This window comes from Cryptotermes secundus, unplaced genomic scaffold (assembly GCF_002891405.2).
Source record: "Cryptotermes secundus unplaced genomic scaffold, Csec_1.0 scaffold234, whole genome shotgun sequence".
NCBI classification, from domain to species: Eukaryota; Metazoa; Arthropoda; class Insecta; order Blattodea; family Kalotermitidae; genus Cryptotermes; species Cryptotermes secundus.
In genome coordinates this window covers 2,077,056-2,101,913 of record NW_019725843.1, presented here as the reverse complement: position 1 = coordinate 2,101,913, position 24,858 = coordinate 2,077,056, and the positions used below count along the sequence as shown (strand labels likewise).

The window sequence follows — 24,858 nt, the reverse complement described above, 5'->3', positions numbered from 1 at the left end:
AAAGTTTGAGAGCGCATTAAGTTGAGGAACTGTTTTGGAAGAGACTGTGGACCTGTCGTATGACAGATTACCGATGAATGAATGAATGAATCTGGAATAGGACTCCGGCCATAGTCGATCGCTATTCAGACTTAGCTATACCGGCTCATTATAACAGCTATGACGGGGATGCAAGAAATGTATCGAAAACGTCACTTTTTACAAGCGGTCACAGAGCACATACGAGCAGGAGGAGGACGAGGAGGTGGAGGAGGGGAATGGAAGACCATGTCGACATGCTGAACATCATAACATTTCGGCAGAAATGGTGATACGATGGAAGTGGAGACTGTAAGGCAGTGATATGGACACATACAGAAGTCTGTGGTGATAATGTTTACGGTAACAGTTAGTAGGAGAACCACAAAACTGCACACGGCTACATAACACTGCCAATAACAATATCTGCTGAGTAACATTCAAACATGCGCCTTTAATCTGTATTCACAGACGAGAGAAGCGCGGTAAACACCAACTGTCGGCAACTTCTCCGGCACATTTGTATGGCGGGTCTACCAACACGATACACGCAGGCGTTTCAGTTCGGTGACAAGAAAGTCCGTCTGCACGAGACGACAGAACCCACATTCTCACGTCTAACAGCATAATAATATTTACTGAATTGTTATCAGATAGATCAATGGCGAGGTAGTTGCACAGCAATGGATTCTTGGTTCAGGTAACTGAAAGCTGTACACGAAAACTTCACCTCTGCATTAATAATCACTAACACAACGATGACTTATTGTTAGATTTTTTGGTTGAAAGATTTATCTGTCTGACTGTCTGTCTGTCTGTCTGTCTATCTATGGCTCTACAGCCCTTTGTTGGGCCTTGGCCGCTTGTTCAATTTCTTGATCTTTTACACAGTCGGTAGCACTCCTTGTACAGGGGATCAGCCCGTCGTAAGGCCGCTACCTAACACAAACAGAATAAACACACAGAGATATCCGTGCCCTGAGTGGGATTCGAACCCACGATCCCACCGTTCGAGAGAGCGAAGACAGTTCACGCCTTAGACCGGGCCGGCCACTGTGACCGGCAGTTATTACAATCCTAAAAATCCTTACTTATGAGCTCGGTTGTGTGAGGAATAGGAGACGATCACATAACCGAAGAAGGCGGCAGTGAAAATGTACCAGCTCATCATAATTTTCAACAGCATCAGCGGTGAATCATCGACGAGAAGATGATTGAAGAGAGCCACAGTTGTCTTGAGAATGCGTGCCCGGGAGCAATTCTGTGAAGTGGACTTCAATGGAACTACATTTAATGCTCAGCGGTGAGAAATCACAGCCTTACACGACCTAGATGGATTACTAAGTGGGTTTTCAAGTTACTTTAGAATCTGTCTTCCTATCTGTCCTACGGACCTATTTAACCTCATACAGCATCGTGCCATACAAGAAACTTCCGTCCAAGTAAAAACATCAGGACAGCCACAGTAAAAAAGAAAAAAAAACATAAGGCAAACATGTGCAACTCAAGGACACCCAAATAAAAACAGCTGCTTAACCTGTACAACCTAGAACCCGAAGCAACTACATAAGAAGGGCAGCAGATTCCCCATCACAACGATCACAACAGCCTGTACACCTGATGATGGCCAGTTAGGCCGAAACATGTAGCGGCAGCAAAGAGAAAACAAGGGGAGGATATTAACCGATGTTGCACATAGACGGCTAAAAAGCGGAACGCAAAGTCAGATCTATTTACATGGGCCACCGGCTTTAACTAACCTCCTATCCAACGGATACCGGAGTCTCTTTCCCGGGGGTAAAGAGGCCGGGGCGTGAAGTTGACCACTCACCCTCAACTTGTGCCGAGGTGAGTGGTCTTCATGGCGTAGTGCTTAATTACTTAATTACTTAAGCACAGGGACAACTTTACTTTACCTTTCTCCGGCTTAAACTACGAATTTAACGTATAGCGAGTGTTTATGAATTTCTTACGAAAAGTTATGAAAACAGAAGTTTTACAGAAAAATGAAGCTCGTTTTTAAAACCTAATCTATTTGTATTTTTCTTAAGTCTTACTGTTTTCGAGCGAATTTAACAAAAGTCGTTCGTTCGTCATTCATTCATCAACGGCTCTACAGCCCTTTGTTGGGCCCCGGCCTCTTCGTCAGTTTCGTAATTTTTTAACACAGACGGTAGGGCTCTTTAGACGGGGGATCAGCCAATCGCAAGGTCTCTACCTACACACAAGACGACAACACGGAATAAACACACAGCCATTCATGCCTTGAGTGGAATTCGAACCCACGATCCTAGCGTTCCAGCGGGCGAACACAGCTGATGCCTTAGACCGCGCAGCCACTGTGACCGGGATGCCAGTGTAACTAAAATTAAGTAAAGCTATCCCTGTTCCAGGCCGTGGAGGCCCATAGGGTTGTGAGACGTTGAGGTGCCCACATTTTCTAGACAATCGGCTAGTAGATGGCGGTGAGGTTGTCAACCTTACGCGACGGCCGGCCTTTACCCCCAAGAATATTCCTGATACTCATTTCTGTTAGAGGCTAAGTCGACCCCTAGGCCGTAGTGCGGCTAGAAGGATTAGGTCAACTGAACAAAATTCAATGACCTCATCGTAACTTGAACCCGCGACCTTCAGGCTTGTAGCATAATGCCTCAACCAGGCAGTATAGCTACAGCGATATAAACAAACAGATAAGATGAACAGGAAGTGGAAAATAAAGTTATCAAACCGAACCAACAAAACAGTAGTACTAGACTGATCTTTGTAATGGAGAAGCAGTGTGTTCCATGCGAGGTGGGAGTTCAATATTTATATTTATACGAACGCGACACTGAATTATCAATTTCTGGTCTAGTGGTATGGCAGTCTTCGCTTGTTTCAACGCAGTATTTATAAGATGCACGATTCACAAAAGCATTCACTTGCCACGCCCATACAGCTTTACTTCCTAGTACAGTCAGGAGCCAATGTCCAGAAACATCGTCCCTGGGCCTAATCATGGCCCCACTTTGCGATACATTTGGGGGAAGGGGGCAGCGAAGGTGACACTCCACGTATTCGAGGCATCGGCTACAGAAGAAAGAAACAAAACAAACGGGAGAACAAATAAGAAAGAAACAAAGCAGACAGTAAAATGTGAATGAATAGCTTCAGGCGCCGGCCGTTTTGCATCCATATATAACAAAACTACCCTAAATGACTACTTATATTCAAATAAAATTCATCTGTACGGAAAGGATCGAGGTTCAAGACATTTTAGTGTAATGCAACCACGTACTCACAGATAGGACCCCTATCCCGGAGCAGTGACCATGCTTTGTCTTAACCAGGCCCCCTCTAGGCCCATCTCGCAACGGGAAATCTCGTCCCCGGCCTCTGGGTACACCAGTATCGTGAAGGGTAATGCACATTACCTCAGTCAAGCCTCCCCCTGAGTGACCGCCGGACTACGTCACGCGTTACGCTCCAGACCCGAACTCCAGTACTGTGTATGTATGTAGCACATACGCAAATGTCTATGTATGTTTTTACTCAATCAGTATTACACCCCCAAAGTAAGTAAGTAAGTAAGTAAGTAAGTAAGTAAAGCACCAAAGAGAGATGAAGTGACAAGAAGTTGTTGGAGAAACCTGGGTAATGGGGAGCTTCATAACTTGCACTCATCTCCAAGTATAGTTACAATGGTCAAGTCAAGGAGGATCAGGTGAGCAGGGCATATAGCACGAATGGGGAAGAAGAGGACTGCCAGAAGGAAAGAGACCACTGGGAAGACCAAGGTTTAGGTGGGTGGACATTATTAAAATGGATCTTAGAGAGATAGGATGGGATGGTGTGGATTGGACTGGACTGGCTCAGGATAGGAACCAGTGGGTGGCTCTTGTGAACATGGTAATGAACCTTCCGGTTCCATAAAATGCTGGGAAATTCTAGAGTAGCTGCAGAATTGGCGGCTCCTCAAGAAGGGCACAGCTCGATGAATGAGTAAGTATGTAAAGTAATATTAAGAGCAATACAGACGTTGCATAATACAGGGTGAATCGTATATAACCGGCCCGATGAATTTGCTAATAATTCCGCAGGTGATGCATATAACCGCTCACAATTATGACATAATAATCCGTGGGCCGTGCTGAGTCGAATGGTGTGCGCATGATCCGGCAAGTAGCAGCCCTTATGCTGCAAGGTCAAGGACAATGCCGAAACGTGTCTGCAGTGCGCAGGCGACAGTCATGGAGAACACTGTTGAACAGCGAGTGTTTCTAATGCCTACTTCAAAAGGGCGGACACTTTCAACACTTGCTCTGATCACAGAACACAATCCAAGATAAGATATGTGTAAATTACATTAATATCTGTATGGTATATTTTATATTACACCTCATTTCGTCGGGCCGGTTCTATATGAATCACCCTGTACATATGTCTCGTGTTTACTATACCAAACTACCCAAATTCTCACCCATCCTCCCCTATTCAAAGACAACCCTGTAACATGACGTCAGTACTCGTCAAACAAGGGCGGGGTGAGTTGATTTAATCTACATCCTCTCTCACTGTGAACAAAGTGATAAAATGAAATCAATTCGAGAAATATACTTTCAGGAATACACCTCGTGTTTCGATAACCCGGCACCAACAAAATTTTTAAAATAAAAATTTCGAAGCACGAGAATGCCACAGAATTGTGAGGTTCATCTCTCTCTCGCACTATCCACGTATATAATTAAGTGAAGTAACAGAGGATCCACGAACGTTACAATGATAAAACTCCTGACAGGTTATTAAAACTTTTGGAACGCACAGCCGTACCATAGTGTACATCGCATATAAAGCTCGTGACAGAATGATGGTTCTCACTAACTCTGCATTACAGCATTACCAACCACCGTAGCAATGTTGGCTACGCTAATGACATCGTCAGAAAATAGCCACTTACACACGTCTATCACAGAAAAAAAATACACTAGATGTAACGTGAACCTCTAAGGCCTTCAAACCAACACCACCACCACCCCCCCAAAAAAAAAATACGAGCGGTCGTTAAAAAGACAAAATGAAACTAGTTCTCTCTTGTACACTCTTGTGTAAAAATTGGTGAATTATGATTATATATAAATTCCCTGGTGTATTCTCGTAATAAAATGGCGAAGGAACCGGAAGACTGAAGTCTAACCGTAACATGGGCTATGGATTAATGAGATAGGTTTCAAGCTGTATGTGCGAATTAAGTGCTAACAAGTCATAAACATTTTAATATTTATTTTTAAATTATTCTTCTGGGTGTCATAGTTTTATGTCGTTATGCTGTTATTTGAGCTTCAGGCATATTGCGCTGTAAGTAATATTTCTTTAAACCCTCAAATCTCCTCATTTAGGTAATAACATTTAGGGACAATAATTACAGCATTTACCAGCAAATTGGACTTAAATTTGAGGAAGAAACTAGTGAAATGCTACATTTGGAGCATGGCTTTGTATGGGGCTGAAACTTGGACACTTAGGGCAGTAGTTCAGAAACACCTGGAAAGCTTCGAAATGTGGTGTTGCAGAAGGAAGGAGAAGATCAGTTGGACCAATTATGTGAGAAATGAAGAAGTGTTAATTAGAGTCAGTGAGCAGAGGAATATCCTACATGAAATAAGAAAACGGAAGGCTAATTGGATTGGTCATATCTTACGCGGTAACTGCCTTCTAAAAGAAATTATTGAAGGAAAGATAGAGGGGCGGATGGAAGTGACCAGAAGACGAGGAAGAAGACGTAAGAAGATGCTGGATGACCTTGGGGACAGAAGAGGATATTCTCATTTGAAGGAGAAAGCTCTAGATCGCATTAAGTGGAGGAACTGTTTTGGAAGAGACTGTGGACCTGTCGTCTTGACAGATTACTGATGAATGAATGAAGTTCAGGGAAAAAGGGGAAACTGCTGATCACCTACAGTACTCAAATTGTGCAAAAGGGACATGACACCGATTTATACAAACAGTCGTATGTATCCGTGAAAGAATTACTTTTCGCTGTAAAGTAAACTGACCATTCGCCCCGATTTTCGGAGGCAGTCCCCGAAATAAGGCATATCCCGGACTGATTTTGTCCCTGACTTGATAAATAAATTAAAGCAATTTGAAAAATAGAAACTGGTTCAGCTCAGTCGGTATAGCTACGGGCTACGGTGAAGCCGATCACTTAAGATCACAAAGGAGCCGAACCGCGATATATTTGGAAATCAGAAAGCAACGCAAGAGGCGGTCAAGGTTTTCATAACACAAGCATCATTAGTTAAGTTTAGCGTTATTACAATTCAGCAGAACTTTACACGCTTGCCAACTTACGTGCTATACGAGATGCCGCTACTTGCAGGTATTCCAACCGATCTAGCAATTCCGAGAAGTTGGCTACTATGCAACTTTGGTCATATGGAAACTTCACAGCGTTACTGTGATAAAGAATTTTTACTTAAATTCAACTGTTGATTGGTATGTAAATATTTTAATGTTTAAATAACAAATGAAAATAAAACTGGGCAGTGCCATTTCTGGAACTTTAGGTCTAGAAATGCCACCGCAGAAGTAGCAGTGTGCAGTTCATATCTCAACAGAATGAACATAAATCCCAGGCACTTCGGTAACTAAATTCAAAATTACTGTGGCAGACTCCACTATAAGCATAGTGCTTCATTATGCGTCACTTTTTCACGAAACAAAGAGATTAAACTTGATGATAAGTGTGCAACAGAATCAGCACAAGCTGTGAAAACTCTATTGTTAAAACTACAAGCACGACGCGACGAACCCTTATCCCGCACATGGCGTAGAAGTTACTGATCTAGTACAACATGGTGAAATGACAATTCAGAAATAATTCAGAGCATTCAAAGAATTTTATGATGCTGCTTTATCTTATTTACAGGCATGGAATTAGCACAATGAAGGTTTATCGAGGTTGCACTCTTCTTTTGGATAAAGTGTCTACAAGGAAAAATCCTGACAATCTGCTATCATCAGAGTGTGAAGTTTTAACCGTCAAACTCGACAAACTTCACGATAAACATACTTATTTGCACGGTTACCTATCGCAAAAAGAAAATGAATGTTCAGTTCCAATCCCTCCTCTACGAAATGGTTGAAGTGTGTGCATAGCAACATGAAGAAGCCTGCTGAGCTCTTATTATGGTAACATATGCGTCCACTGAGGTGGGGCACGCGGTAGCGTAGTGGTTGAGGGGCTATCCTACAAGCCGGAAGGTCGCGGGTTCAAATCCCGATGAGGCCATTGGATTTTTTTCACTTGACCTAATCCTAGGCCCTGGGGTTTACTCAGCCTCTAACAGAAATGGGTACCAGGAATTAATTAAATAATTTTCCTGGGGAGTAAAGAGCGGCCGGCGCGTAAGGCTGACAATCTTACCGCCATCTCTGAGTCGATTGTTTAGATAGTGTGGGACCCTCAACGTCTCACGGCCTGTTACAGGGATAGCTTTACTTTAGTTTACTTTTTTATGCGTCCACTGAAACAGTGTTCTCTCATATGAATTACATCTGGTCTCAAGAGAAGTCTCGGTTTCATAGGGACAAAATATAAGCCGTTTTAGCTGTGAAAACTAAATTTGATTTGTCATGGGAAGTATTTAGTGAAAAACTTGCATCAAGTCTTGGAGTCCTGAAGACATATCTTCTTCAGATAAATATCATTATTATTTAATTAATTCCTGGTACTCATTTCTGTTACAGGCAGAGTAAACCCCAGGACCTAGTGCGGCTGGAAGGATTAGGTCAACTGGAAAAAAATCCAATGACCTCATCGGGACTTGAACCCGTGACCTAGTTAAATATCATGTGACCTAGAATTTGTTACATGGGACAGGTAAGTGACATTAACAAAAATCCCCGATTAAGTAAGCAACGTCGATATACAAAACATTAAACCGTATATTTCGATGACAGTATCGTTTTCACATCAGATAAAGTTTTTCCTTTGAATATTATACTTCAGCATGCTGTTGCATTGATGTATCTACTCGTACTATAGTCTTTTTTTCTCATCCGTCTATAATGCAACACATTAATGACATTAATTCGTATTTAATTCACACAACGATCGTTATATGTACAAAATGTTATTGAAATTATTAAAATATGTATATATACATGTTGTGATGCTGCTATACTCCTACATTTCGGCCTTACAAGGCCATCTTCACGCAACATTTATTTAACGAATCTAATTCACTGTAAGTAAAAAAGTACAGTTATCCCTGTAACAGGCCGTGGAGGCTCATAGGCTTGTGAGATGTTGAGGTTCCTACATTTTCTAGACCAAGGGTATACAAACTACGGCCTGCAGGCCGCATCCGACCCGCGAAAGAATTGTGCAGAAATGCGCCAATTGAACTAATTTTCAAATGAGTACTGATAAATGTGATTCCGAGCTTATTGGCCTGACATATTATACTGCAGTTCGATGGCTTAGCTGTGGAAAGGTTCTTTCGCGCTTCTTTCAGCTCAGGAATGAAATTGATATATTTCTTGCCGAGGAAAACCATCACGAACCACTTTTATCAGATATCAAGTGGCTTTGGAAAATAGCATTTCTTTTCTGATCTGGTGAACCATATGAACCATTTGAATTTAAAGTTGCAGGGTGAAAATAACTTAGTATGTGATTTATTTGCACTTATCAAGGCATTCAGAGCAAAGTTGATACTTCTGGAAAGGCAAGTGAAAAATTGTAACATTGTCCATAAGCTATACTGTGCAGAGTTGCATAAAAAGGGTGAAGCAGAATTTCCTTCCTCGTTTGCAAATTTAGTCATTTTAGATTTGAAAGAACAATTTCGGAAGCGATTTGCTGATTTTGATTCCAGTGCTCAGGAAATTAGATTTTTTCGAAGTCCGTTTGACTGTGATGCTGCAGATGTCAAATTCAAATGGAAATTATTGAACTTCAGGAAAATTATCATATTAAAGACAAATACAACGAAGGAAATTTGATCGAATATTATACATTTCTGAACTTTGAGCAATTTCCAAATTTAAAGAAATTTGCTTGTAAATTTGTCCCAATTTTTGGGACGACAAGTCTGTGTCAACATACTTTTTCCCAAATGTACATCAAGTCGAAATACAGGGCAAATTTATCCGATGAATATTTAAAGTCGCTACTTGTGATTAGCGTTTCAAAATTTGAACCTCAATTTAATCAGATTTTAAGAATGCAAAAAGAATTCCATCAATCATATTAACTGTTTTATTATAATTTGTAATGAAAATATGAGCATTTGCTGCTACTGTCTGTTGTCATTAATATACGATAATTTATTCTCACGTATTTTGTATTTAGTTTATGAATTTCTGTGCTTTCAATAAAACACATATACATAGAGTTATTAATTTCTCATTTTATCCGGCCCGTTGAAAGTGCTGAATTACCTAATGTGGTCCGGGGTTCGAAAAGTTTGGAGACCCCTGTTCTAGACAATCGGCTCATAGAATAGTGTTCGCTGCTAATTATTTAGCCTCGGCACGGACAACAGAGAAAACAGTTAGGTAATAGGTATCGCTGTTTAGTACCGTCGTGTTTACCGATTTCCTAGCAACAGTCGTTGCACGGCTCGCCTGTTGCGTGACGTCATGTTTACCGCCTGCCTAGCAACACTGTCGAGAGTTGTTTACTGCTCTGTAGCAACCGCGGCATCCCTTGGCCTATTACTGTAGCAGCGGCAACGCTCCGAAAGTGTTACGTCACCGCTGGCGGGGGAGGGTGTGTCCTGCATAGCGCAAATACGTCACAATATATATTGTGACATGTCTAACCGCTGCTGGGCAACGGGAGGTGGAACGAGTTACCACGAAGACAGACCTTTGATAAACGGTCGGTTGCCAAGTAAAGCAACAGTGGAAACGAGGTTATGCAGCAGTAAGAAAAGCGATGTTCGTCCGTGCCGAGCCGAGCCGAAGTGCGCTGGTTGCTACGCAGCGTTGCCCAGCAACGCCTTTGTAAACACGACGTCACGTAACAGGGGAGCCCGTGCAGCGACTGTTGCTAGGCAATCGGTAAACACGACGTCACGCAACAGTGAGTTGTCAGTGCGGAAGCTACATAACAGGAGTATTCGTCAGTGAGAGGGAGTGACCAGTCAGTTGCAGTCTAGCCTTCTCCGAAGTGAATGGAAGCAGGAGAAGTAATTGTGATACTGCCGATGGCAGTAATTGTGAAACTGTGAATTGTATATGTGAAAGAGTGAATGTGCAATAAATTCGCTATATCCAAGACGGCGTGAAGTTATTTGTTGTGTTACACACCCAACACGTGACAATATATAAGTACCAAATGTTCTTCTCCCAGTACAGCTTTTTATCTAAGAGTAAGACTGTATTTTTACACAGTAGATAGGACTCCTCAGACGGGGGATCAGCCCATCGCAAGGCAGCTACCTACACACAGAAAACACATACACAGGCATCCATGCCCTGAATGGAATTCGAGCTCACGATCCCAGTGTTCAAGAGAGAGAAGAGGCCTTAGACCGCGCGGCCATTGCAATCGGCAGTGCAGCCAGCTGAGTACAAAAATAGATTTCATACCACATCTGAAGGCATGTTTATAATCTACACTATATATAGGTCATCTACCAAGCACAGAATGTCATCAAATCAAAAATACTTCGCGGAGTAGCCGTATAATTCTCCTTATCAATTAATCAAATGACTGCGTAGCTGAATCCTGTGCGTGATCGAATCGCATTCCGTTCAGGGAACTGAAGTCTGACAGTGTTTACTTGTTGATACAGACTACCTGGTGACTGATACCCCATCTCGGGACCCTTAACGTCGATTTTAGGGGGTAGGGTCATAAACTGAACGAAATACTACTGTACTTTCAATTTCTCCCATTTCAGAGGGTGCATCAGCAATAACAAACCAGAGAAAAACCTGGAATGCTTAATTATCGCGGCCAAGTGCCGGGGATTCACCTCTGGAACTAGTGTGTAGCGGAAGAGCGGCATCAACACATACACTCTTTGCGTAGCCATCGATAAAATTTTCCAAGGGTCTTTTTCAATGGCGATTGAGCTACCGGGAAATTAGAACGGCGACCCTAGAGCGTGATATGGTGAAAGCCTGGGTCACGCTCTCACGTAATCTAATCCACGGATGCCCAAATATCACCAGTTGATGCCCGTGTGGCGGCATATTGCTTCCAGATTCAACAGAATAACGTTATATCAGCTGTGAATTGCTTCATCTAACATAACAAGAGGTTCTGGGGGAAAATATTCGCATACTTTAATTTCGCTGTAATTTTAATATCTAATAAGTCAGTAGGAACAAAACTTTAGTTCGCATGAGCAAAAATATAATTTGGGAGGCTGCAGTGTTGTAATTACTTATGGGAATTATTTATGCATTACAACGTTGAGATGGCCTCAGACGGCAAGATACACGTACCAAGTCTCATAAAAATTGGTTCGGGTAATAAAAAAATTGTCACGTGTTGGGTATATGTCACACGACAAATAACTTCAGGCCGTCCTGGATATAGCGAATTCATTCCACGCGCTCTTACATTTACACAATTTAAAATCTCACAATTACTGCCATCGGCAGTATCACAATTACTTCTCCTGCTTCCATTCAGTCCGTCGAATGATAGACTGCAAAGGATTCTGGATTGAATGATTGGATTTATTAACTCCTTTTACATTCAGTCCTAATCACAATCAACTATAGCGCTATCGCTAATCTTATAATTTCACAAATCACTAGTGGCGTGCCTGTTTGTTGCGGTTCCCACGCAATCGCTACCAAGCCAGTCCATTGGAGCACTGCTTGTTGCCTAGCAACGGTCGCAGTAAGGATCCAAACAAAACACCGCTCCTATTGTTGAGTACGTCTTAACATGTTTATTCAGTCGTTAAATAGCAATGGACTTACTATTGTTGTGTTCATGTGTGTTGCGCGAATGTATTGCAACGTGTAGGGAGTACGCGTGACGAAATGACGGGTACTAGTTCGGATGACTCGATTTATTAGAAGCTAGGTTACACAGTCTCTCTTAATTATATTTAAATTACAGCACTAACCGCTGATTTACATAAACTACATAATCCATTGTTACGTGCACAATAGCCTTCTCTTGGTAATAGATCTCAACACAGCAACTAGTCCTTCAAATCACTCCAAGTACTACACACAAATCAAGTTTTCCAGTCAAACACCACGTCTTCAACGACGAACTTCCCGAGACTGTCACTTAAACACTCTCAAATACTCCCCAATCCTCCCTGGTTAAGTCAAAGTCACACTGCGACTGACGATCAGTCATCAGTAAGAAAAGAAAGAACACTTCGCTTCCATGATATTCACATTTCAGAAAACATATGTAGAAAACTTCCCTAAAATGACAAGAAATACCCTTAAAAGGCCAAAAATTTAACAAAAAATTACCTTAAACCTAACAATGTAAAAAAATGACAAAAAAAACTACCTATAAAATTTACATTTCTGAAACGAGCAGCTCATATCCGAGATTTATATATTTAAGAGCATCGCATAGGATTCAAGGAAAAAAAGATGACATGTCATCAAAATCCGGGCCCAGGTAATCACACTCTGTGCGCTATATGTCGTAATAAAAGAAGACAATTTTCTCTTCTCAGCTTCCTTTTCTCTACTACAGACGGTAATAAAGCCATTACAAACTGAATTGCAGCTTTAACTGAATTTAATCTGCTCTTTCATTTCTTCATGAATGCAGTATTTCGGCTTACCACATAGTGTCGTGCACAAATGCTTATTTTAAATCCGTTGTCACAATTTTAATCCAATTTAGTCCGTTTGTTCTACTGTTGTGCAGTTTTCTGGTCAGTTACAATATGTGCACTGATGGTAGCGACTACTGGTGTACGATACAAGAATTAAAATTAGAGAGCAATCAGAATCTGCAATATGAATCTCAGTTCACTCACGAGGCTTGTTACCAGGCAACAGTCAGTCAACATATCGGAATAAGAACGCACTGACACAACAATACTGGTACTTTTCCAGGATACGGATTTTGTATTCCATAACTGAAGCTGGGAGAAACACATCATTCGATTTGTAGACTTAGTAGAATGCACACGCGAAGAAGATAGAAACAATAGCGATGTGGGTACTGCGCACATTCAAGCAAACGTTACAGTGACAGCTGAGCTACCACTGCTTAGAAGCGGCGAGTAAACAGTCCGTTGCTATGTAAGGTCTACAGCAATAGGTGACTATGGGAGGAACCCACAGTGGATCGAGTGCTAGCCAACCGCAAGCCATAAACCGTTCGCTGCCTAGCAACAGCTGAGTAAACAGCCGGTGCTAGGCAAAGCCTGCAACAATACAGACAGTGACATGATTACTATAGGTCCCACTCTAGGTTATATAAGAAGATAGAGTGAGTGGAAATTTTGAGTTCTAGTGCAGAGTTGTGTTACAGTACAACGTTCAAGGTGTCACAGAGTTCACTATTGTTATTAATCTTCAAACTCAAGTTCATCTGTGTATACGGTGCAACTATAACGACATCCCACAGTAATATTAGAAAGCGACATATTAGGCCTCTTATATTAAGCAGGTAAGTGAAGTGAGATATACTGCAGGAAATAAAAGCATTTCATGCAAACATAATCTACATAACTGGCTTCTGTGCGTTAAGGGCCGTCATTCTGGACATGTGACACAGTCAGACTCTTAAAATCGGTACCTCATTTTTAAGAATTACGCCTTAAAAACGTTCAATTTTTCATAAACTGCTCGCTGATTCCCTATACTTGAAAATTTAATGAATCAGCTGCACAAGTCAACGTGGGGCCAATCAAAATCTGCCACGTACCTTCTAAATGTTATTTTACATTGCTGGCCCTAGCGAACTTCTTCGGGCCTTCCTCCGTCTTTCGAAGGAATTCAACATGGGAACAAAAGGCACTAATTCCCTTTCCCATCCCTCCTCTCCCACCAAAAAAAAAATCATGTTCGCTACGTCGATTTGACGCCTCAGAAACAAAAGACAAACCGTCCTCAGCTGTGTTTATTTGCCTTTAATGACTCGATGGGACTCATCTGGTTTGAAACGNTGTCGTTTTAGTCTACGTCTGATGTTTAATGGGTTGCTTAGTTCAGTTACGCAACTGTTTTCGTGTCCCATTAGTCGGTTGTGGTATATGGTAGAATATCTTTCGATTTCTTCTGTGACGAATGGGATTTGAAGATCTTTTTTTATGTGAAGTTCGAGACATACCATGGGGCGTTGGTTATGGAGCGCAGTATATTTGGTTGGAGTCTTTGAATTATTTTGGTGTTCGAAGGCTGAGCACACCCCCACAGTTGAACTCCGTACGTCGAAATCGGTTTCAATATGCATTCGTAAATTAGTCTTGTTTTCTAGGCTGAGTTTTGATTTTCGTCCTAAGAGCCATGACATCTGTCGTACTTTTAGGTTTAGGTGTTGGCGTTTTGTCTTGATGTGCTTCTGCCAAGTTAGCTTCTGGTCTAGGTATAGGCCGAGGTATTTTACTTCTGTCTGTATTGGGATTTGTAAATTATTGATTGTGACTGGTGGACAGTGTGTGCGATTTGTTGTGAATGTTATCTGTGGAGATTTTGTTTGGTTTATCCCGATTTTCCATTTTTTGAACCATTGTTGTAGCAGGTCCAGATGGTGTTGAAGAAATTGCGATTCCTGTGCCGGGTCACGGTCTGTTGCTAGGAGAGCAGTATCGTCTGTAAAGGTTGCCATTGTGGTTTTGTTGGTTGTTGGCAGATCTGCAGTGTATATTAGATATAACAGACGCAAAACACACTCCCTTGTGGTACTCCGGCTTTTGCTAGTTTGTCGCTAGAATAGGTATTGTTGTATTTTAGTTGAAAATAACTTTCTGAGATGTATGACTTTAACAGTAGATAGTATGGACTTGGCGATTTGTTCTTGATTTTGTGTAGTAATCCAGTATGCCAGACTTTATCAAAAGCCTGGACAATATCTAAAAACGCTGCAGTGCAATACTGTTTCTCTTCTATACTTGTGGCAATTTTGTTGATTATTCTCTGAGTTTGGTGGATTGTAGAATGATGTTCTCTGAATCCAAACTGAGAGTCGGGTATAATATTGTGTCGTGTTGCGCTATATATGATGCCCCTCCGACCGCCCCGCCAGCCGTGACGCGCCGAGTCCCAGCATCCTGGTAGCTATGCAACGCGAGTCAACAGCGGTGACGTCACCTAGGGATACCGCGGTTGCTAGGCAGAAGTAAACAACTGCGGACAGCGTTGCTAGCAACACGGCACCACACAACAATGGTGCCTATTACGTAGCTGTTTTCTGAGTTGTCCGGAACGATGCTAGATACGGAGCAGCGAAGACTATTCACAGTCAGTTCCGAGCAAGCCTACGAGTCAGAGTGTGTGAACAACAGTTCTCAAGGCAGCAGTTACCAGGTACGGACGCGTGTGCGAGAATCAGTGATAGTTCGTGATAACCGAGTAATAATTGGGAGTGTGTGATACAGTTGCACTTGTATACCTCCCGCGTTATAAAAACCTGTATACTGACAATAGAGTGATTTGATTTGCGAATAGGGTTATAAATTGTGAAACCCCGCAACTTTGTTATAATTAATTGTAGCCGAGATTTGTAGGTTGTTGAATAAACCAATTAACAATCTCTACGGCGTCTTCAGTAACGAAACACGTTACAGTATCGTGGATTTCTGTGTCGTGTCTAATTCTGTTCAGTAAAAGTTTTTCAAATATCTTTGAGGGAATAGGTAGCAGGCTAATGGGTCCATAAGAGGTCACTTCGTTAACTGGTTTTCCAGGCTTTGGAATCATAACAATTTGAGCAAATTTCCATGTCGTTGGAAAGTAAGATAGCCTGAGCATGCTACTGAAGATTATTATGAGTAGTACAATTGCTTTATTTGGTAATTGTCTCAATATCTTCCCCGTGATTATGTCGTAGCCAGGTGCTTTGCATTGTTTCACTTTTTTAATCTGTTACTTTACTTCTGTAGGTGACAAGGCTTTGATCGGTAAAGACATTTGACATGGCGTATCTAGAGACTTCTCAATTTCGTTGTAATTATGATGATTATTAGAGTCGTGTGGTGTAATTACCAGAGAAGGATATTCAGCAAAATTTTCGGCTTTTTCTAAATCACTTTTGGCCCAGCTTATGTCAGCTTTTCTTATTGGACGTATTGATTTTTGGGGCCGTTTGAATGTTCTTGTAGCTTTCCAGATTGTATGATCGTCCTTGTTGAGTGAAGCGATATATTGCTCAAAGGCCGTGTTTCTTGCATTTGCTAGCGTATTGTGCAGTCGTCTTTTAAGTCTGTTGTAGTTGATTCTGTCATCATTATTTCGTGACCTTTGCCACCTATTCCTTGCTCTGCGTTTTTCAGCTACTAGTTCGCGTATGTGCTGGGGGATGCTAAATGTATGTTTTGTTGTATCCAGTGGCGTGGGAGTAGAGTACCACGCTGCTTCCTGGATTAAAGTTGTAAAGTATTGGGTTGCTTGATCTAACTCGTCGGTTTCTCTTATTTTTATGTTCAAATTATGTGGTCTTCAATGTATGTGCGAAAGTTGTTCCAGTTCGTTGCGTTTGTAACCAGCATATTTATCGGTGATTGGTTTATCACATGGGTGGATAAAGTTGCAATTACAGGTGTGTGATCAGACAATAGTTCATGGTTAGATTCTATCTTAATGTAATTTTTTGTAATACCTTTGTGGATGAAAAGTCTAATAGGTCTGGTAGCTTGTTATAATCGCTTGGCCAATACGTTCCTTCACCCGTGGAGAGGTGGTTACAATTTCGTCTATTCATTGCTTCCAGAAGGTTTCTTACTTTAGTTGTAATGAGTCTTCTTCCCCACGTCGTTACTAGGCAACGAATCTGTAAACACGTTTCCGATTCAACAATTTCACAGGCAAGAGTAAAGCAGGTGGACTGTCGTTACTAAGGAACGAATCTGTAAACACGTCCCCGCAACAATTGTACATGCGAAAGTATAAAAACTGTTTTCTATGCAGTCCGTCAATACCAAATCAACTACTGACCGTCAGTCGCAATGTGAAATATAAGCAGGAAATATAAGCATTTCATGTAAACATAATCTACATAACTGGCTCCTGTGCGTTAAGGGCGGTCATTTCTGGACATGTGACACAGTCAGACTCTTAAAATCGGTACCTAATTTTTAAGAATTTCGCCTTAAAAACGTTCAATTTTTCATAAACTGCTCGCTGATTCCCTATACTTGAAAATTTAATGAATTAGCTGCACAAGTCAACGTGGGGCCAATCAAAATCTGCCACGTACCTTCTAAATGTTATTTTACATTGCTGGCCCTAGCGAACTTCTTCGGGCCTTCCTCCGTCTTTCGAAGGAATTCAACATGGGAACAAAAGGCAACAATAGTACATGCGAAAGTATAAAAACTGTTTTCTATGCGGTCCGTCAATACCAAATCAACTACTGACCGTCAGTCGCAATGTGACTTGGACTTGGATTAGCCAATTATCATGACTTTGTATGGCTTCCGCTTGTTGCCTGTATAATTTTGTTATATAATCCTACACGTACGGAATTGTGACTTTGACTTTGATTAGCTGAATAACTGTTTTATATTTTCAGCTGACGAACGATTCACTTCATCCAAAACAACCAAAATGGAAACAGCTTCTTGGTGGCAACTGCAATCGGAGGTCTCTGCAGATGGCGTACACTTTGATAAACTGGTTGTAAGTGTCACAGACTCAAGTATTTCTATGTAAGTTGCTCTATCATACGAAATTACAACTAACGCTTGTCTAACTGCTGTTCTTATATTTGTTGCAGTTGAACTTCATCATCTTTATTATAATTTATCTGATACAAACCTATGCTGAAAACAAACTTAAACGGAAGTGGAAAAGGGTAAGTTTAAGATCAGGCCTTACATTCACTGTCACATAGCTAAGGGGTGGGCGCAGCAAACACTGCTCCAACAATTCGGGCAGGAACAGAGATTTGTCTCTTCTCCATAGCATCAAGACCGCCCTTGGGCCCCATCCAGTTTCCTACCTCATTCAAATTTTCCTGGGGGGGGGGGCTTTAAGTCGACTGGGCGGTAAAGCTCAAGTTGTCAGTAGCCCCGACCATACAACGTCAAATGGCACGATCAACAATGAATCATGAATTCAAAAGGATTGGCAGTGGCCTAGTTTGTTGTATTATCGCGGTATTTTCCACGAGAGACAGAAGGAAACAAAGAAAACCTAAATGAGGACAGGCGATTCCCTACATGAAATTGCCCAAAGCAAGTCAACTGTTAGGGATTTGACTCGAACAGGCTGATTTCATGGTAACGGTGTGGACTTGTAATCGGGTGTTTCATGGCTTTAATATTCTTCAGTTCCTCCAGCGAAATGCCAGGGCAATTCCCCAGCTGGGCCATTGTCGCCTGTTTCCAAATCCTTTCAAATCATCACCCAGCCTTCGTCGAAACCTTCGGTGCCATAAAGTCTGTGATATTGCAAGTGTCGCAAAATGGCACATAAAAATATAGTGCTTCAGTCAGCCTGTTCGGTACCACACACGTCCATCTTGTGCCGAGATTAACAATACGTCATTTTGCCGTTGCTTAATTAACTAAACACAGATGCAAGTCTATTTCAATCTATAAGCACTGTCTACTAAGTGGCGTGAAGTCATTTATTTCTCTATACAGGTCTATAATATTCTTGCTCTTAATGTTTGTTGGAAGCTCGTCAATTTTCTCTTTCAGATATTCCCTCTTTCTATTCCTGAAATGTCTGCTGGTTTCACGTCTTATATGGTTCACATTATACACATTTATTTAGCTTGGATCATGTAACCACTGAGGTTTTGGCTTATTTCCTTTGGTCTCATAATTCTGAGCACCCTTCATCGAACCATGGCTTATGCTTCTTCAGTTCATGAAACCTAGACTCTCATTGCCAGAAATTTTTATGATTACAACATCACACAGCTAAACGTTGTTCAAAGTAAAGAATTCACAGAAAACGCACCCCCTGTGCATTACAAACACATGCCTGTTAGGGAAGTCTTCATCTTCATTCTGCGAACTGTATGAAACAAGGAGATTAATAACAATTCCTTTCGATCCACAGGAGGAAGAACAAAACAAGTTAGAGCTGAAGAAGAGAGCAGAGGAGGTAAGTTAAAATTGTCACTCACTCACTCATGGAACTGAGCCCTTCTTGAGGAGCCGCCAATTGCGCAGCTACTAGAGAACTTCCCAACATCTTATGTAACTCGAAGGTTCATTATCTTGTTCATTAGAGCCCTCCACTGGTCCCTTTACTAAGCAAGATCAATCCAATCCATTCCATCCCATCCTATCCCTCTGAGATCCATTTTCATATTGTCCACCCACCTACGTCTTGGTCTTCGTAGTGATTTTTTTCCACTTACTTTAAATGCGGCACGAAATTCTATTAAACGGTGGACACGGATATAATTACTTTTTATTCTGGCAATTGTAACAAACATGTAGATTGATACCTATTTCCTTGCGTTCACAGATTAAAACTATCATGCTTGATCTGTTACAAGAGGAGCGGAACCTACGACACGTGAGTCACAAATTTCACTTTAAGTATGGCATACACATTCAAGGCTTGGTCAAACAAGTCCCTCAGTGAAGTTACTAGGGAATTCCAAATAATTTTAAAAATTATAACATATTTTATTCACAATTCAATTTCACAATCATAAGCACATAAGCAGTTGACAGTCTATATTTATACGAGTGACCGTCCGCTACAGCAATCGAATATACATTTTACATTGGTAATCTTTATTAAAATCCTACATGCATTTCTGCACAAATCTTGAAGATCCCCTGAAGATTTAAACATTTATGGCAGCCAAACATTTTTGTGCCCACTAACCGGTTTCCCTTAGCCTCCATGCTCTAACGTCAAAATGGCTCATATTGCTAGGCAAAGGCTCGGTAAAAACAGCAAGCGGGAGCAAACGCGCGCAACAGCGTTGCTAAGCAACGGATCTGTAAACACGCCTGCTTAACAATAGATGTGATTTTTCTGCGTGGTCCGTTCAAAGTGGTTATGAAGAAGTGTTCGGCAGCACAGAGCAACATGAAATGAGTAGTTTAGTTTTGAAACGCCAGCCTCCCGGCACGTGAGCTTGGGAGCAGAGGACTTAAATTGAATCGAGTCCTTAGAATTGGCAGATGCAGAATAATGACAAGAAAGAAATTAGTCTGTGAAAATGAGGCTCCACGTGCAATTTGAAGCGACAGTGAGAACGTTACAAATCCGTTGTCAGCATACGACTAGTGAAGACTGAGATTCTTAGTGAGTGTGTAACGCTGAACTGGAAAGTGTATAGAATAGCGAGAGCGCTGTATGGTCTGCACTCCCGAGTTGTGAATATGTAAGTTGCAACAAATCCAATCATGCAATCCAAATCCCGTCCTACAAGTCACGCGCAACGCCCCTTACACGTGACAATATTCAGACTATAGACGGGCTGTGGATTGGTGACTCAATTCACTGCACAATTTGATACAACGCCTGAATACAATTTACAGTTCACTGTTTCACATACAATATTGTCAACAGTCACCCTTTGACTGTCGGTGCTTGCTATCGGCTTTCAAAGGCAGATATTCCCCTTCCTCTGGGCACCCGAACTGCCGTCGACCTCGACTAACAGCTTCTCATAGCAGCAGCTCACAATTATTTAATCCCAGCAGTTCTCTGCCACTCATAAATGATCCTGGTTATAACAACTTGGCACGGACAGCATAGAAAACGTCTTAAATTATTTCTGTATTCTCTCGTTACCGTGGAAACATGCTTGTTTGCGGAGCTGTTACTTAGCAATGGCTCTTGTATACTTATTAGTTTCGCAGTCGTTGCCTGGCAACGGGACTAGAGGGCACGATGTAATATCTGAAAAAATATATAAAAACCCCATAGAAAGTGAAGGTGGAGGACACTGTACGTGTATGTCCATCTATCTGTGGGGCTGCCTGCTCGTCCGCTTTGCCGGGTTTCTGTTGTCTGTAAGAGAGCGACGATAACTGATTGCTGTTTATGACTGTGTTTTAATAATCTGTTAAACAAACATTTTCATTTGCCTATAGGAACAGAATGAACGCCTTAAACCCACACAGACTGCGATATCTCAAACGAAGGCAACAAGAAAGGTGAGTTTACACACACCGCCTACTTCACATGGCACAGACAATCTACAATTCGTATACGGCTACATGAAGTCGGTCAATGAAGTGATTCAGTATTTCTAAATAATTTTAATGTTTCTAATGGGTTTCATTCACAGCCCAATTACACAACTACTAGCATTATCAGGTTCACTTTATAACACATACGAAGAATATGCGGAAAGTAAAGATACAAACAAAGTCCACAAAATATTTGTAAGACTTTTCTTTGGGATTCACTAGTAGAACTTTTACAACCCATCTTTATTTACCTTCCAACATACTCGCCCTGTATCACAATGCACTTAGTGCCCCTGGGAATGCGCTTCTTTTTATCCAAGCGTCGTAGAAATCTCCCGCCTCCTCTCATAGCAATGCAAATACAAATTTTGATACGTCTGGACATGGTTGATGAACTTCATCGACGGTTAAATTTCTGCCAGCACGAATGTGTTCATCAGTCTTTTTGGATGATTTCATCAGTGAAAACGGATGGCCTACCACTGTTTATTTCATCATGAACATCACTTCTTCCCGCTTCAAATTCACGACACCATTTTGCCACCTATAGATTCATCATAACATCTTTTCCGTAAACATAAAAGAGTTGGCGATGAATTTCACATGAAGAATTCGAATTACTGCAAGAACCTCACACTTCGCGAGATTTCGAAATAGACTCGGCCATTTTAATCACATACTGCAAGCACGTTGCAGTGACTGTGATCGGTAACTCTGCCCTGTCATAGGGTTCCTATCTCACACGACAGCACTGTCATTTCTGAAGAAAAAATCCCTTGTAGTACATTTATGAAAATATTCTACGCAATTAATGTCGCCCCCTTCCTCAGATATGGCACAGGTTTAACCGTCAATAGTTCTCTCCAGAATTAAGGAAAGGACACTTCATGTCAGTCCACTTGCGGGCCTACCTGTTCGTCCGCTATGGCGGATTCACGCTGTCTCCTAAAGGGGAGATCAGATCTAGAGGCTGGAACAGGGCTATTAGAACTTCTTGCTCTTTATGGCTGTTTTAAACATCAGTTGAACAAACATTTCCTTTCGTCCACAGGAAGCAGAAGAACACGATCATCATATACGTAATGAGAGAGGGTCGCTGAACGAGGCGAAAAAGGTGAGTTTACAAACACAACCTACGCCACATGACATATACATTCTAGAATGTACGGCTACATTAACTCGGTTAATGAAGTGATTTAGTATTTCTAAATATTTCTAACGAGTTTTATTCACAATCCAATTCTACAATTACTAACATTCTCAGGTACACTTTATACCACATAGCTGCATTTATGAAAATATTCTAATGTCACCCCTTTCTTCAGATAAAGCATAAATACAACCTGACCGTCATTCGTTCTCTCCAGCGTTAAGGAAAGGAACACTTTAGTCGTCCATCTACGAGCCTACCTGCTCCTTCAACATGGCGGTTTCATACTGTCTCCTATAGGTAGATCATATCTAGAGGCTGGAACAGGACTAACAGAAGTGTTGCTGTTTATGACTGTTTTAAAAATCAGTTGAACGAAGATTTCCTTTTGTCCACAGGCAGCAGAAGAAAGCCATCAACACCTACGAAATAGGATGGATTCATTTAAGAAGAAAATGAAGGTGAGATAACCACGTCACTTAGTCCACATGTTACTTGTTATGGCCCAAATTTGAGATAGTAGAAGAAGCCACTGCCCAAAATGTTCGCGCCTAGCGAACAGTGTTTCACAGTTATTGCCGCAACTTGTAAACATCAGTAATGGCAAGTAGGTTAGGAATTTGTGTGCTCAGCAAGGCTGTGTCCTCACAGAGCTAGAAGTTTGCCTCACTCGGACACTGGAGAATCGTAAGAAATCGCTTACACAGCCATAAGACGCAAGGGGTCTGCCCACATCCACCGATAAGACCCAATGAAAACATAACTTTAGGAAATTAGAACACAAGGGAGGAGCTATCTACCCCCTTGTCGTCCACGCTGAATCGGCGAATTAAAACTATAAATTAGGGGAATTCGAGAGACTTGGGATTCTGATCTTAAACAGAATAGAGAGTTGTCAGCCGGAGGCTATCGGCGACATGTATACCACTAGAGGGTGGATGACGGCAGTAATCTACATGTGTATTGCAAGTAAGTCTTTTTGCTCATATACGCCATGCTGTTAGAGGTTACGGTTAAGAAAAGTGTTATTGTGAGATCAACAGGCAGTCTCCAGTGTACCAAGTGAGAGCCAGGGTAGAACAGGGTAGAAATGAACGGGGAGTGACGGACAATGATAGGAGCACAGTTTCAAGGCACCTCCCCTCCACGAACCAGGACGGTAGCATTAGTTTAGCGATAAGAGTCATGATAGACAGATCAAAAGCAAACCTTTTTCTTCCTGTAATTATTATTGTAAATAGACAGTGTACATAGTAGAAAATGTGCGCAGGGAGTTCTGATTCCCCCGTCAGTAACCATCCTGTCCTCGACCGATCCCGCGCTACCATAGGTAAGACAGCCGACGGCAGCCGAGTGTAGTGCCGATGTCAGGAAATGAGTAGCGACAGACAAAAGAAATTATAATTTCTCACCCCCTCCCCCCTGAGGTGTAACATTACTTACATTAAAGATGGCACATAAGTACATTCAAGAATATTTCCCCAAGAAAAGCCAGTCAATGAAGTGACTGAGTAGATCTAAACATTTAAATAATTCTGATAAATTTCATTCAAACTTAAGTCTACACTTATAAGCACCCTTAGGCACACTTTATCTAAATCCAAAGCGTGATCTATGGTGTGGTCGTTCCTTGTTTCGGGGTGCCCCCAAGAGTAGGCCGCAGGGCAGATAGAGTTGGCTAGTGTTAACCCTTCCTTTGTGGGTGGATGCCCTGTAAGATATGGAGGAAGATAGGCAATCTTGCATCCCAGTGCCTCTGGTGCGACGTGACGGCATACTGCAGGTGCTCCTCGACCTTTCTGATGTATCGTTCCACCGTGCTAACCGGCTGCGGGTGCAGGATTATTGGTGTGTGTCTTGTTAACTCCCAGGGTTGCAAAACCTCCTTTATCAGACGAGACTCGAAGTGACGGCCGTGGTCACAATCCAGCTACAGCGGTAATCCCGAGGAGGCACAAGAAGTTGGTAACACACGCGTGTAGCACTGCTGGCATTACTTCTCAATATCGTTTCTTTCCTCGAGCCAGTCTTACCCTTGTCGGAAATCATCCAAGATCTTGCTGAAACCCAAGTCACCTCCTGACGGTCTCACAAGCAGTTCGGTCAGAATGATATTCACTCTGCCCTAAAAGGAACTATCTGCACTATTTGAGATCGTCCGTCGGCAGATTCCCAGTGGCGCTCCTGTATGTCGTTCCTCACAGTGAGTGATTTAAATTGGGCCCCGTACCTTTTCAAATTGGGACTCAGGTCGGCGACGTTTTTTCCATTCTGGGCGCTGTCTCGTCCTTACCCCCTCCACAATGGGCCTCTGAACTGGTCGTTGAGTTCTTCAGTTGTCTAAGGTGCCGGATCCCAGCCGGCTGCGGCTACAGCTGCAAAAGCTCGTACTTCCTTCACGTCTGCCCCCGCCCACTCTTTGTG

General features: G+C 41.9%; 1 protein-coding gene and 1 long non-coding RNA gene across 2 annotated transcripts in view; one reads left to right on the top strand and one right to left on the bottom strand.

Moving 5' to 3' along the window:
* The window catches only part of LOC111863656, a 596,698-nt gene that overhangs the window by 446,496 nt on the left and 125,344 nt on the right, over positions 1-24,858 (bottom strand). The window lies entirely within an intron of this gene.
* LOC117282249 lies at positions 19,182-22,896 on the top strand. Its single transcript, XR_004512931.1, has 5 exons — positions 19,182-19,227; positions 19,597-19,647; positions 21,186-21,248; positions 22,336-22,398; positions 22,833-22,896. It is a non-coding gene; the product is annotated as an uncharacterized LOC117282249 (long non-coding RNA).